Source organism: Bubalus kerabau, chromosome 4 (assembly GCF_029407905.1).
Source record: "Bubalus kerabau isolate K-KA32 ecotype Philippines breed swamp buffalo chromosome 4, PCC_UOA_SB_1v2, whole genome shotgun sequence".
In the NCBI taxonomy this organism is placed as follows: Eukaryota; Metazoa; Chordata; class Mammalia; order Artiodactyla; family Bovidae; genus Bubalus; species Bubalus kerabau.
In genome coordinates, this window is record NC_073627.1 from 2,818,640 (window position 1) to 2,829,790 (window position 11,151).

Consider the following 11,151-nt stretch of genomic DNA (forward strand, 5'->3'; position numbering starts at 1 on the left):
CATGTGCAAAAATATCAATGATTCATAACATACTTTTGCAGGATGCTCTGAGCGGAAATACAACTAGATCAAGTTCATAAAATGGGTGAAGAATTATTCTGAAACAGTGGAAGAGGTTGTTAAGCAGCTGAGCAGAAGATAGAGCTTGAGTCGACGTGGAAACTAGAATTGCTCCAGGCTAGAGCCTCGTTGGCTCTTTAAAATCCTGGCTCCACCGCTCACTAGCCATGTGACCTTGGACATGTGTCCTCAACTCCCTGTCCTCCAGTTTATTCCATCTTAAAATGGAAATAGTAACAGGACCCACTTTAGAGCCTACTTGTGAGAATTCAGTGAAACGCAACCTGCAAAGCACTTCGTCCAGTGTCTGCCACGTTAGCACTCAGGGAGTTTTTCTTAATGTCATCCTCTGATCGAACCCTTTTCCAGAAAAGACCATTGAGCAAAAACGCAGGTATTTCAGGCCATCCAGCCCAGTGCATCACAAGAATACTTGGCTTTGTTGGCTGAACGTGCAGGAGGATACGCTGCTGCCAGATCTCATTTTGTCACAAACAAGTTTGTAGCTTTCAGTTTGTGTATCAGATTAAAAGCTTTGTTCAACTCACATCAGTGAGAAAACCGACGATAGCTCAGTTGGACAAGAAACCGCCTGCAATGCAGGAGACCCTGGTTCGATTCCTGGGTCAGGAAAATTCACAGGAGAAGGGATAGGCTACCTACTCCAGGATTCTTCAGTTCCCCTCATGGCTCAGTTGGTAAAGAATCCACCTGCAATGTGGGAGACCTGGGTTCGATCCCTGGGTTGGGAAGATCCCCTGGAGAAGGGAAAAGCTACCCACTCCAGTATTCTGGCCTGGAGATTTCCATGGACTGCACAGTCCATGGGGTCGCAGAGTCAGACACAACTGAGCGACTTTGACTTTCACTAATTCTGCAAACTGTGGTGCTGGAGAAGACTTTTGAGAGTTCCTCAGGCTGCAAAGAGATCAACCCAGTCCATCCCAAGGGAAATCAACCCTGAATATTCATTGGAAGGACTGACGCTGAAGATAAAGCTCCAATACTTCGGCCACTTGATGCAAAGAGCCAACCCATTAAAAAAGACCCTGATGCTGGGAAAGATTGAAGGCATTCTTTAAGAGCCTTGCCAAAGACAAATTCTACCATCATTCAGAAATGCAATCATATTTTGTGGCTGGAAAAATATCCCTTTTGTTCCTTTAAACTGCAACAGTGAGTGCTTTTTTCTAGCATCAGATTGAAGGATCTGGGGGCAGGGGTGGGGCTTAGCCTCCCCAGATACACAGTCCTGCCCTGATTAACATGGAAACAATCTTCTGTGTCATATCGAGTCTGACATGTAGTGAATGAATGTCTCCTGTGGTCAGAGTAGGTTATGGAAAATGTAAAGTTAATATCTTTTGCATGTGAATAGAGAGCTCATTCAGAGTGAAATGATAACCAAACATTTACTAGGTGTGTGTGGGGTGGGCAGGCAGGGAGAGGTGGGAAGATATGGTTGGGAAAAGATCCCCTGAAATTCCCCATTTACCCTCTTGTTAATCTGTAAGAGACTTTTTGGCATTCTCATATGGAAACTTCAGAAGCAGATGGAAATATTTTAAGATGTATAATACACATGGGCCTGTTACATGAATTTCCATTTTCCTTGTGAGCATGAACACAGCGAAGTTCTTCACTATTCTTTGGACCTTAGCAAAAATTCAAAGGGGAAATAATATTTTACTGTATGGCTTCTAAATGGTGTAGAAGTAACCGATTTGCAAACAATGAGCAACGCAAAAGCAGTGCTTCGATCCTTCCCATGATATTTCAAAGGTCAGTGGTCAGCTTTTAACCAGGTAGTTGATAATCCTTAATCTGGCAAACAGTCTTGCAAATTTAGCAAACTTCTTCCCCCATATCCCAAGAATTAGATCTTTTGAGGTAAGAAGTGGCCCAGCTCATAGAAAATAGAATAGTCATCTCAATGTATTTTTCATGGGAGAAAGAACTACATCTGTTTCAAATTGTAAAGTTATCTTTGGTAAGATGTTCTGATTTTACAAAACCACAATGAGGTACCATCTCATGCTGGTTAGAACACCTGCTATCAAAAAGTCTACAAACAATAAATGCTGGAGAGGGTGTGGAGAAAAGGGAACCCTCTTACACTGTTGGTGGGAATGCAAACTAGTACAGCCACTATGGAGAACAGTGGAGATTTCTTAAAAAACTGGAAAAAGAACTGCCATACGACCCAGCAATCCCACTGCTGGGCATACACACTGAGGAAACCAGAATTGAAAGAGACACGTGTACCCCAATGTTCATCGCAGCACTGTTTATAATAGCCAGAACATGGAAGCAACCTAGATGGCCATCAGCAAATGAATGGATAAGAAAGCTGTGGTACATATATGCAATGGAGTGTTACTCAGCCATTAAAAAGAATAAATTTGAATCAGTTCTAATGAGGTGGATGAAACTGGAGCCTATTATACAGAGTGAAGTAAGCCAGAAAGAAAAACACCAATACAGTATACTAACACATATATATGGAATTTAGAAAGATGGTAACGATAACTCAGTATGCAAGACAGCAAAAGAGACACAGATGTATAGAACAGTTTTATGGACTCTGTGGGAGAAGGCGAGGATGGGATGATTTGAGAGAATAGCATTGAAACGTGTATTATATGTGAAATAGATCGCCAGTCCAGGTTCGATGCATGAAAACAGGGCACTCAAAACCAATGCACTGGGAGAACCCTGAGGGATAGGATGGGGAGGGAGGTGGGAGGGGGGCTCAGGATGGAGGACACATGTAAACCCATGGCTGATTCATGTCAATGTATGGCAAAAACCACCACAATATTGTAAAGTAATTAGCCTCTAATTAAAATTTTTAAAAAAAGAAAAGGAAAAAAAAAGATGTTCTGATTTTAGCGATTCACTGGGAGTGCAGTGCGTTCTTAAAAAAATAAAAGTTTGTATGGTGTATCAGCAGCATTGCCAGTAATAATATCTATAAAATAAAATCTATATGCAGCTTGTTTGGGACTTAGTGGTAAAGAATCTGCCTGTCAGTGCAGGAGACCTGGGTCTGATGCCTGGGTCAGGAAGATCACCTGGAGAAGGGAATGACAACCCAGTCCAGTATTCTTGCCTGGGAAATCCTATGGACAGAGGGGCCTGGCGGACTATAGACCACAGGGTTGCAGGAGTTGGAGACAACTTAGCAAGTAAACACCAATAACCAAAGCAGCATGTCCATAGACCTATGAATACGGGGAAAAGACCACCTGAGCACCAAGTGTGCTGACCGAAACTGACACGGACCATCCAACGTATTGTGGCCCAGGCACCCAGCCTGGCACCTCCTTATGACGGCTTACCGGGAACTGAGACCCACTGTCTTCCTCGGGCTGGTGGGCTTGCGTCCTTCCCATCAGCCCGAGGGGCCTCACTGGTACTGAACGGACAGCTCTGGGCACGGCTGGATCGGGCTTCAGGACCCATGGGGGGCTTCAGAGGGGCTGTGGGTGGGATAAAACACAAAACTGTATGTGTAGAATGTATGCACAGTTCTCTCCCTTTTATATTTTGAAATGTGTACTTTGTGTTGGGGTATAGCCAGTCAACAGCGTTGTGATAGCTTCAGGTGGACAGCAAAGGGGCTCAGCCATCCATACACACGTGTCCCTTCTCCCCCAGACTCTCCTCCCATCCGGGCTCTGTGCACATGTTTCTGAGAAAATCCTTAGCAATGAAACTTTGTAATCAAGAAGAAAAAAGCTGTTGCTTGACTCCTATCAAAAGAAATGCTATTTTCATAGACATTAACAAATGTTTATTTTAAATTTTAGTAATGTGACCGCTCTCATATCCAGATCAGATAGATGATTTCAACCCATTAACACCCAGATATCTATGTCAACTTTCCCACGGAGTAAAGCAAGGTCTCTTTCTACACTGTACAGGGAATATGTTAATATACCTTATAATCATTTTGCTGATCCAGAGGTAATTTATCACAAGAACTTTAAAAAGTTTCCCACTTCTAATATAAGTTGGAGTGAAAGAGAGTAAATTTTGACAGAGAGCGATCTAACAAAGAGCACAACCGTCCTTTTCAATGTTCCATTATTGGCGTGGCACGGTACACAAGTCTAGCTCTTAAAATACTTGTTTTCAGTGTGTTTGGTGACAATGGAGGAAAAAAACATTAATGTTAGGCCATGTTTTGGGGGTGGTGAGAATGGGAATAAGCATTAGAGAGTTATAGAAAAGAGTTTGATAAATGTCTAACCAACTGATTTTAAACTAGTCAATAAATTTTTTTTCTCTTAAAAATTTCAGGTAATATTTTGGTCAGTTCACATTTCAGTAGGGTTTTATCATTCCATTTTTCCCTTTATCAATCTCTCAGTGATGGTGGGCCTTTCTAGCAGTTCTGTAGCAGTGATGAACGCACTGTATGAAGATAACTCATCGGTTCAGTTCAGTCGCTCAGTCATGTCCGACTCTTTGCGACCCCTTGGATGCCAGGCCTCCCTGTCCATCACCAACTCCCAGAGTTTACCCAAACTCATGTCCATTGAGTCGGTGATGCCATCCAACCATCTCACCCTCTGTCATCCCCTTCTCCTCCTGCCCTCAATCTTTCCCAGCATCAGGGTCTTTTCAAATGAGTCAGTTCTTCGCATCAAGTGGCCAAAGTATTGGAGTTTCAGCTTCAGCATCAGTCATTCCAATGAACACTCAGGACTGATGGCCTTTAGGATGGACTGGTTGGATCTCCTTGCAGTCCAAGGGACTCTCAAGAGTCTTCTCCAACACCACAGTTCAAAAGCATCAATTATTTGGCACTAAGCTTTCTTTATGGTCCAACTCTCACATCCATACATGACTACTGAAAAAACCATAGCCTTGACTAGATGGACCCTTGTTGGTAAAGTAATGTCTCTGCTTTTGAATATGCTCTCTAGGTTGGTCATAGCTTTTCTTCCAAGGAGTAAGCGTCTTTTAATTTCATGGCTGCAATCACCATCTGCAGTGGTTTTGGAGCCCCAAAAAGTAAAGGTTGTCACTGTTTCCATCATTTCTCCATCTATTTACCATGAAGTGATGGGACTGGATGCCATGATCTTAGTTTTGTGAATGTTGAGCTTTAAGCCAACTTTTTCACTCTTCTCCTTCACTTTCATCAAGAGGCTCTTTAGTTCTTCATTTTCTGCCATAAGGGTGGTGTCATCTGCATATCTGAGTATGTCTCCCGGCAATCTTGATTCCAGCTTGTGCTTTATCCAGCCCAGCATTTCTCATGATGTACTCTGCATATAAGTTAAACAAGCAGAGTGACAATATACAGCCTTGATGTAATCCTTTTCCTATTTGGAACCAGTCTGTTGTTCTATTCTAACTGTTGCATATAGCTTTCTCAAGAGGCAGGTCAGGTGGTCTGGTATTCCCATCTCTTTCAGAATTTTCCACAGATAACTCATGGCTTCTTTCTTATGCCTTGTCTCTCTATTTAAGATATAACATCTTCATAAAAAGCAGGTTACACAATGATAAGTTCACAATTCTCCTCCTGTCCCTTCCAAATGTTGTCATTGTTGTTCAGCCACTAAGTCATCTCTGACTCTTTGCAACCGCATGGACTGCAGCCCACAAGGCTCATCTGTCCTCCACTGTCTCTGAGAGTTTGCTCAAATTCATGTCCACTGAGTCAGTGATACTATATAACCATCTCATCCTCTGCCACCCCCTTCTTTTCCTGCCTTCAATCTCTCCCAGCATCAGGGTCTTTCCCAGTGGTTAATGATCAAGCTCCAATACTAAACTCTGGAGTAAACGGAGTAGCTTTACGTGGTGGAAGCTTCAGTCCTTCCTTTTCAAGTGCAGTTGAGAATTCAGTCATCACTGTTCAGTCATAGCTCGATTAAAATTCAGTGTGCTGGTGAGCATTGATGATAGCGGTACAAAGAATGCATACTTGGTGCTCTGAAGAGAGGACTTTTAATTGGAAATTAAATTGAAGATTTAATTGGAAACTTTTTAGCAAGAAATTTAAGATGGCCACAAGGGGACAGCAAAATACACAGGATTTCCTTTACCTGCTGAAGCAACACTCTTCTGTCTGGCTTCAGGGATGTCATGAAGGCAAATGAAAGAACTAATTGAAGTGCCTGGGATGTGAGCCATCCTTCAGTTCCGTTCAGTTGCTCAGTCATGTCCGACTCTTTGTGACCCCATGGACTGCAGCACGCCAGGCCTACCTGTCCATCACCAACTCCCGGAGCTTGCTCAAACTCACGTCCATCGAATTGGTGGAGCCATTCTTAAGCACTGGTATTTCTCGTAAAAGTACAAATGCAGAGGACCATACTCCTAGGACAACTGAATATGTAAGACAGCAGCTTTCCAAGTGTATCTGATGAACAGATGAGACGGCTAGATAACATCACCAACTCAACAGACATGAGTCTGAGCCAACTCCAGGGATAGTGAAGGACAGAGGAGCCTGACGTGCTGCAGTCCAGGGGTCATGGAGAGTCGGATACGACTTAGCGGCTGAGCAACAAGCACTGATGTGTGCACAGAGGGGGCTAAAACTTGGCCGTGGCTCCCTTGCTTCCCAGTGGAGGGAGCAGTTATGAATTCCCTTCCCCTATTAATATTTTCCTGTGTTTAAGGGAAGAATAACAATAGGGTAAATGGTCAATAAGATTTAATCGTTTCTTAAGTAGGGAAACAGACTCTGTTCAGAAGAAGCAGTAAATACTTACGAATCAATTAATTATGCACTCTTCAGAAGGGAGCCAAAAAAAAAAAAAAAAAAGAAAGAAAAAACCTGCAGCAGAGTTCAAGGTCCTGGAAGACTCTGGATTCTATTGTCAGAATTCCTGGGCATGGAACGGCTAACCTTGGGGAGAGTTCTTAACCTCTAGCTGTCTCAGCTTCTTCACCCACCAGTCAGTGTTAATCGCTCGGTCATGCCTGACTCACGAGCTGTAGCCCGCCAGGCTCCTCTGTCCATGGGATTCTCCAGGCAAGATACTGGAGTGGGTTGCCATGCCCTCCTCCAGGGGATCTTCCTGACCCAGGGATTGAACCCGGCTCTCCCACCTTGCAGGCAGATTCTTTACTGTCTGAGCCACCAAGGAAGCTCTCCTTCACCCATAACATGAGGATAATGAGAGAGGTTTTTTCAAAGATTCAGTAAAGGAATGCATGTCACCCACATAGCTCAGAGCCTGGCATACGTTAAGAATTCCATTAAGTGAGCAGCTGTGAAATCATTACACTGAATGACTGGCGCGTGGCAGTTCTTGGTAATTATGTCTTGACTACCTGATTGTGTTGTCTCATTCAATTCTCACAATTAGCGTAAGAGCTAGGTTTTATTTTCTTTAATTTTTATAGATGAGAAAATGGACGTTCAAAGACACTAATTAGCTGGCTAGCGTCATAAATAAGAAGAGATGAAATCTGAACCTACGACTTCATGATTCTAAGCCCATGAGCCGTCACCACGCTGGGTTAAACAGACGAGCATCGCTTCCCCTGCTTTTGCTAAGTCCTGCAGTCACCTGACAGTTGTTGGAAGTGACTCAGCAGTCTGGCCGGCAGAGGACCCATAGTTGTATGACTTTTCCCAGGGGCTAATCAGACCCGTTTGTGGTGATTCCTTGAAATCACGGAGAAAGAAATTGTTAGTCAAACATCTCAAACCCAAACCAGCCTCAACAAGGAAATCGGTCTAAGGCAACATACCTTAAACTCGAATCACATGAGTGCAATTATCCAGTACGATTCCTGTCTGTAGGAACACGGTTGCTGAAATGAGCTGACTCAGCTATGACAAATAGATCTCTGATGTCTGGGATCAGAATACCGTCTTGAGGTCTTTATGAGAAGAGCAAAGGAAATTCATAGAATCTGCTGCCTCTGCTGTTCTCTCAAGATAGTGTATACGATCCCTTTCTTTTCATGAATGGAGGCAAGCCCCTCATTCATTCCCAACCATGGAGGACACCACCCTGACTTCCAGGCTTATGGAAACACTTCACTCACCATAGGCACTGGAGGACCACACTGAAAAGTCTATTTGTGGAATCTAGAAAAATGGTCTAGATGGTCTTATTTGCAAAGCCCAGTGCACTTGTTGGGCTTCCTTGGTGGCTCAGACAGTAAAGAATCTGCCTGCGATGTGGGCGACCCGGGTTTGATGCACTTGTTCGGGGAGCTGTACACAGCGCACATGGCCGAGACGGGAAAGGACCTTCTGTGGCCCGCGCCAGTCTCTGCTGTGGGCAGTGTGAGTGGGCGCTGAAGCCCAGTGAGGGCTGGAGTTAGAAAGCGGGCAGGAAATAATTTAAAGACGAACACGTGGTGTCCATGACTCTGCCAGCTTCGAGGGCACACAGACAGGGAGGGAGAGGGAACACGCTGGAGAGCTTGCTGCACCTTTTTGCAAAGCCAGGGGGTCACAGGCTGCCACGGGTGGAGGTCCAAGTACTATGACACAGCTCAGGTGAGATGCTAAAGGGCTGAGCCTCTGAGAAAAGCGAGTAGAAGGAGGAGGAGGATGCTATGGACATTGGCCCTGAAACAGACGAAGTACCCCGTGCTGTCGTCCCCCTAATACAGAGGAAATGTGCACATCGTAATTACCCTAAGCTTCTGGCCCCATCACTTCATGGAAGGTAGATGGGGAAACAGGGGAAATAGTGAGAGACTTTATTTTCTTGGGCTCCAAAATCACTGCAGATGGTGACTGCAGCCATGAAATTAAAAGACGCTCCTTGGAAGAAAAGTCATGACCAACCTAGACAGCATATTAAAAAGCAGAGACTTTACTTTGCCAACAAAGGTCCATCTAGTGAAGGCTATGGTTTTCCCAGTGGTCATGTATGGATGTGAGAGTTGGACTATAAAGAAAGCTGAGCACTGAAAAATTGATGCTTTTGAACTGTGGTGTTGGAGAAGACTCTTGAGAGTTCCTTGGACTGCAAGGAGATCCAACCAGTCCATGCTAAAGGAGATCAGTCCTGAATATTCACTGGAAGGACTGATGTTGAAGCTGAGACTCCAATAGTTTGTCCACCTTATGTGAAGAACTAACTCATTTGAAAAGACCCTGATGCTGGGAAAGATTGAAGGCAGGAGGAGAAGAGGACGACAGAGGATGAGATGGTTGGCATCACCGACTCAATGGACATGAGTTTGAGTGGACTCCGGGAGTTGGTGATGGACAGGGAAGCCTGGAGTGCTGCGGTCCATGAGGCCACAAAGAGTCGAATATGACTGAGCGACTGAACTGAACTGAACTGCAGTTGGTTGTCAGAGAAAATTTGCATTCTGCCTTTATTTCTTAAAGATGTAAATCTTATCAAGTCCTTGAAATGTAAACACCCCAGGAGATAATAAAACACTGCCTATAGAAAAAGAAGAAAAAAAGAGAGAGAAAAAGGCTTTTTAAAATACAGATTGCTATAGAAGCTTCCTAGTCTGCAGCCTCCATATGATTACTTTGAAAAGCATAAGTGAGCACGAAGGCAGAGACAACAGAAGCAGAGAAAATGCCCCGGATTGCCTTTGAGTGAAGTGAAGTGAAGTCGCTCAGTCGTATCCGACTCTTTGCGACCCCATGGACTGTAGCCTACCAGGCTTCTCTGTCTATGGGATTTTCCAGGCAAGAGTACTGGAGTGGATTGCCTTTTCCTTCTCCAGGGGATCTTCCCGACCCAGGGATCAAACCCAGGTCTCCCACATTGCGGGCAGATGCTTTACCCTCTGAGCCAGATTGATTGCCTTTAGAAGGTGGCAAACAGCTGTGCATGTGTGCGTGCTCAGTTGCTTCGGTTGTGTATGACTCTTTGGGACCCCATGGACTGTAGCCTGCTGGGCTCCCCTGCCCATGGGATTTTCCCGGCAAGAACGCTGGAGTGGGTTGCCACACCCTCCTCCATGGGATCTTCCTGACCCAGGGATTGAACCCGGGTCTCCTGCATCTCCTGCACTGCAGGCAGATTCTTTACCCCTGAGCCACCAGGGAAGCCCGGCAAACACCTGATATTCTCCCACAGAGCAACGCCTAGCAACATGCACAATCGCTAGACCCTCTCACAAAGGAAGCACTTTCCTTCCTATCAAGGGGTGAATTGAAAATAGGTTCCAGTGACCCCCACCTCCCCTGGCACAGCTCAAATTCCCTCTCCAAGTGGCCTGTTTCCTGCAGAGGAGCTCCCTGCCTGCCAGCCCACTGTCTCTAAAAACACAGGTGCTGTGACGCCCCGTAGATCCTCCTCCGAATGCCCTGTTCCCGCGATGGTTCCTGTGGCTGCAGAGAAGGAACGGAAGAAATCCCGTTTGATGCCTTGAAGTGCAGGGACTTGGTTAATGCAGTGGCAGCATGTCCTACGCGTTCTCGAAAGTGCCTGAGGTGATGGCAAGGGTGGGGGCCATCCCCCGGGGATTTCCAGCTCGCGAGGGACCAGCAAATTGATGGTGTGGACCCCCTCCTTCTAAATATGTCTTGGTTTATGTGGACACTGAGTCTCGCCTGATCCAAGATGTCCCCTGAAATTGTGCAAACCAGGCTCTCCCACCAAGGGAATTAAGGAAGCCGACTACCGTGTACAGAGGGGCTTCCCTGGTGGCTCAGATGATAAAGAACCTGCCTGCAATGCAGGAGACGCGGGTTCAATCAGGAAGATCCCCTGGAGAAGAGAATGGCAATGCACTCCAGTATTCTTGCCTGGAGAATTCCATGGACAGAGGAGCCTGGGGGGCTACCATCCATGGGGTTGCCAAGAATCGGACACTACTGAGTGACTAACACTGCTACCACGGTACAGAAACTTTCATCCAATATACAGTGGTCAGCGCTCACATTGCAAAGGTCATGCTATGCAAGGCTGGGCAAAAGGATGTGACATTGGAGGGTCCATCTGCCCCATCACCCACAAGCAACAACACAGAGAGAGGGAGAATGGGGTATGAAAAGAGCAAACTAAGTGACTGACAGGTATGAGCACCTTGGCTGGGTAGACTGAAGTACTTTCCCAGGTGTGGATGCATTTGAAGGATCAGCCACTAGGGTGTCTTGCCCCATATGCCAGACCGTGGGCCCTTGCT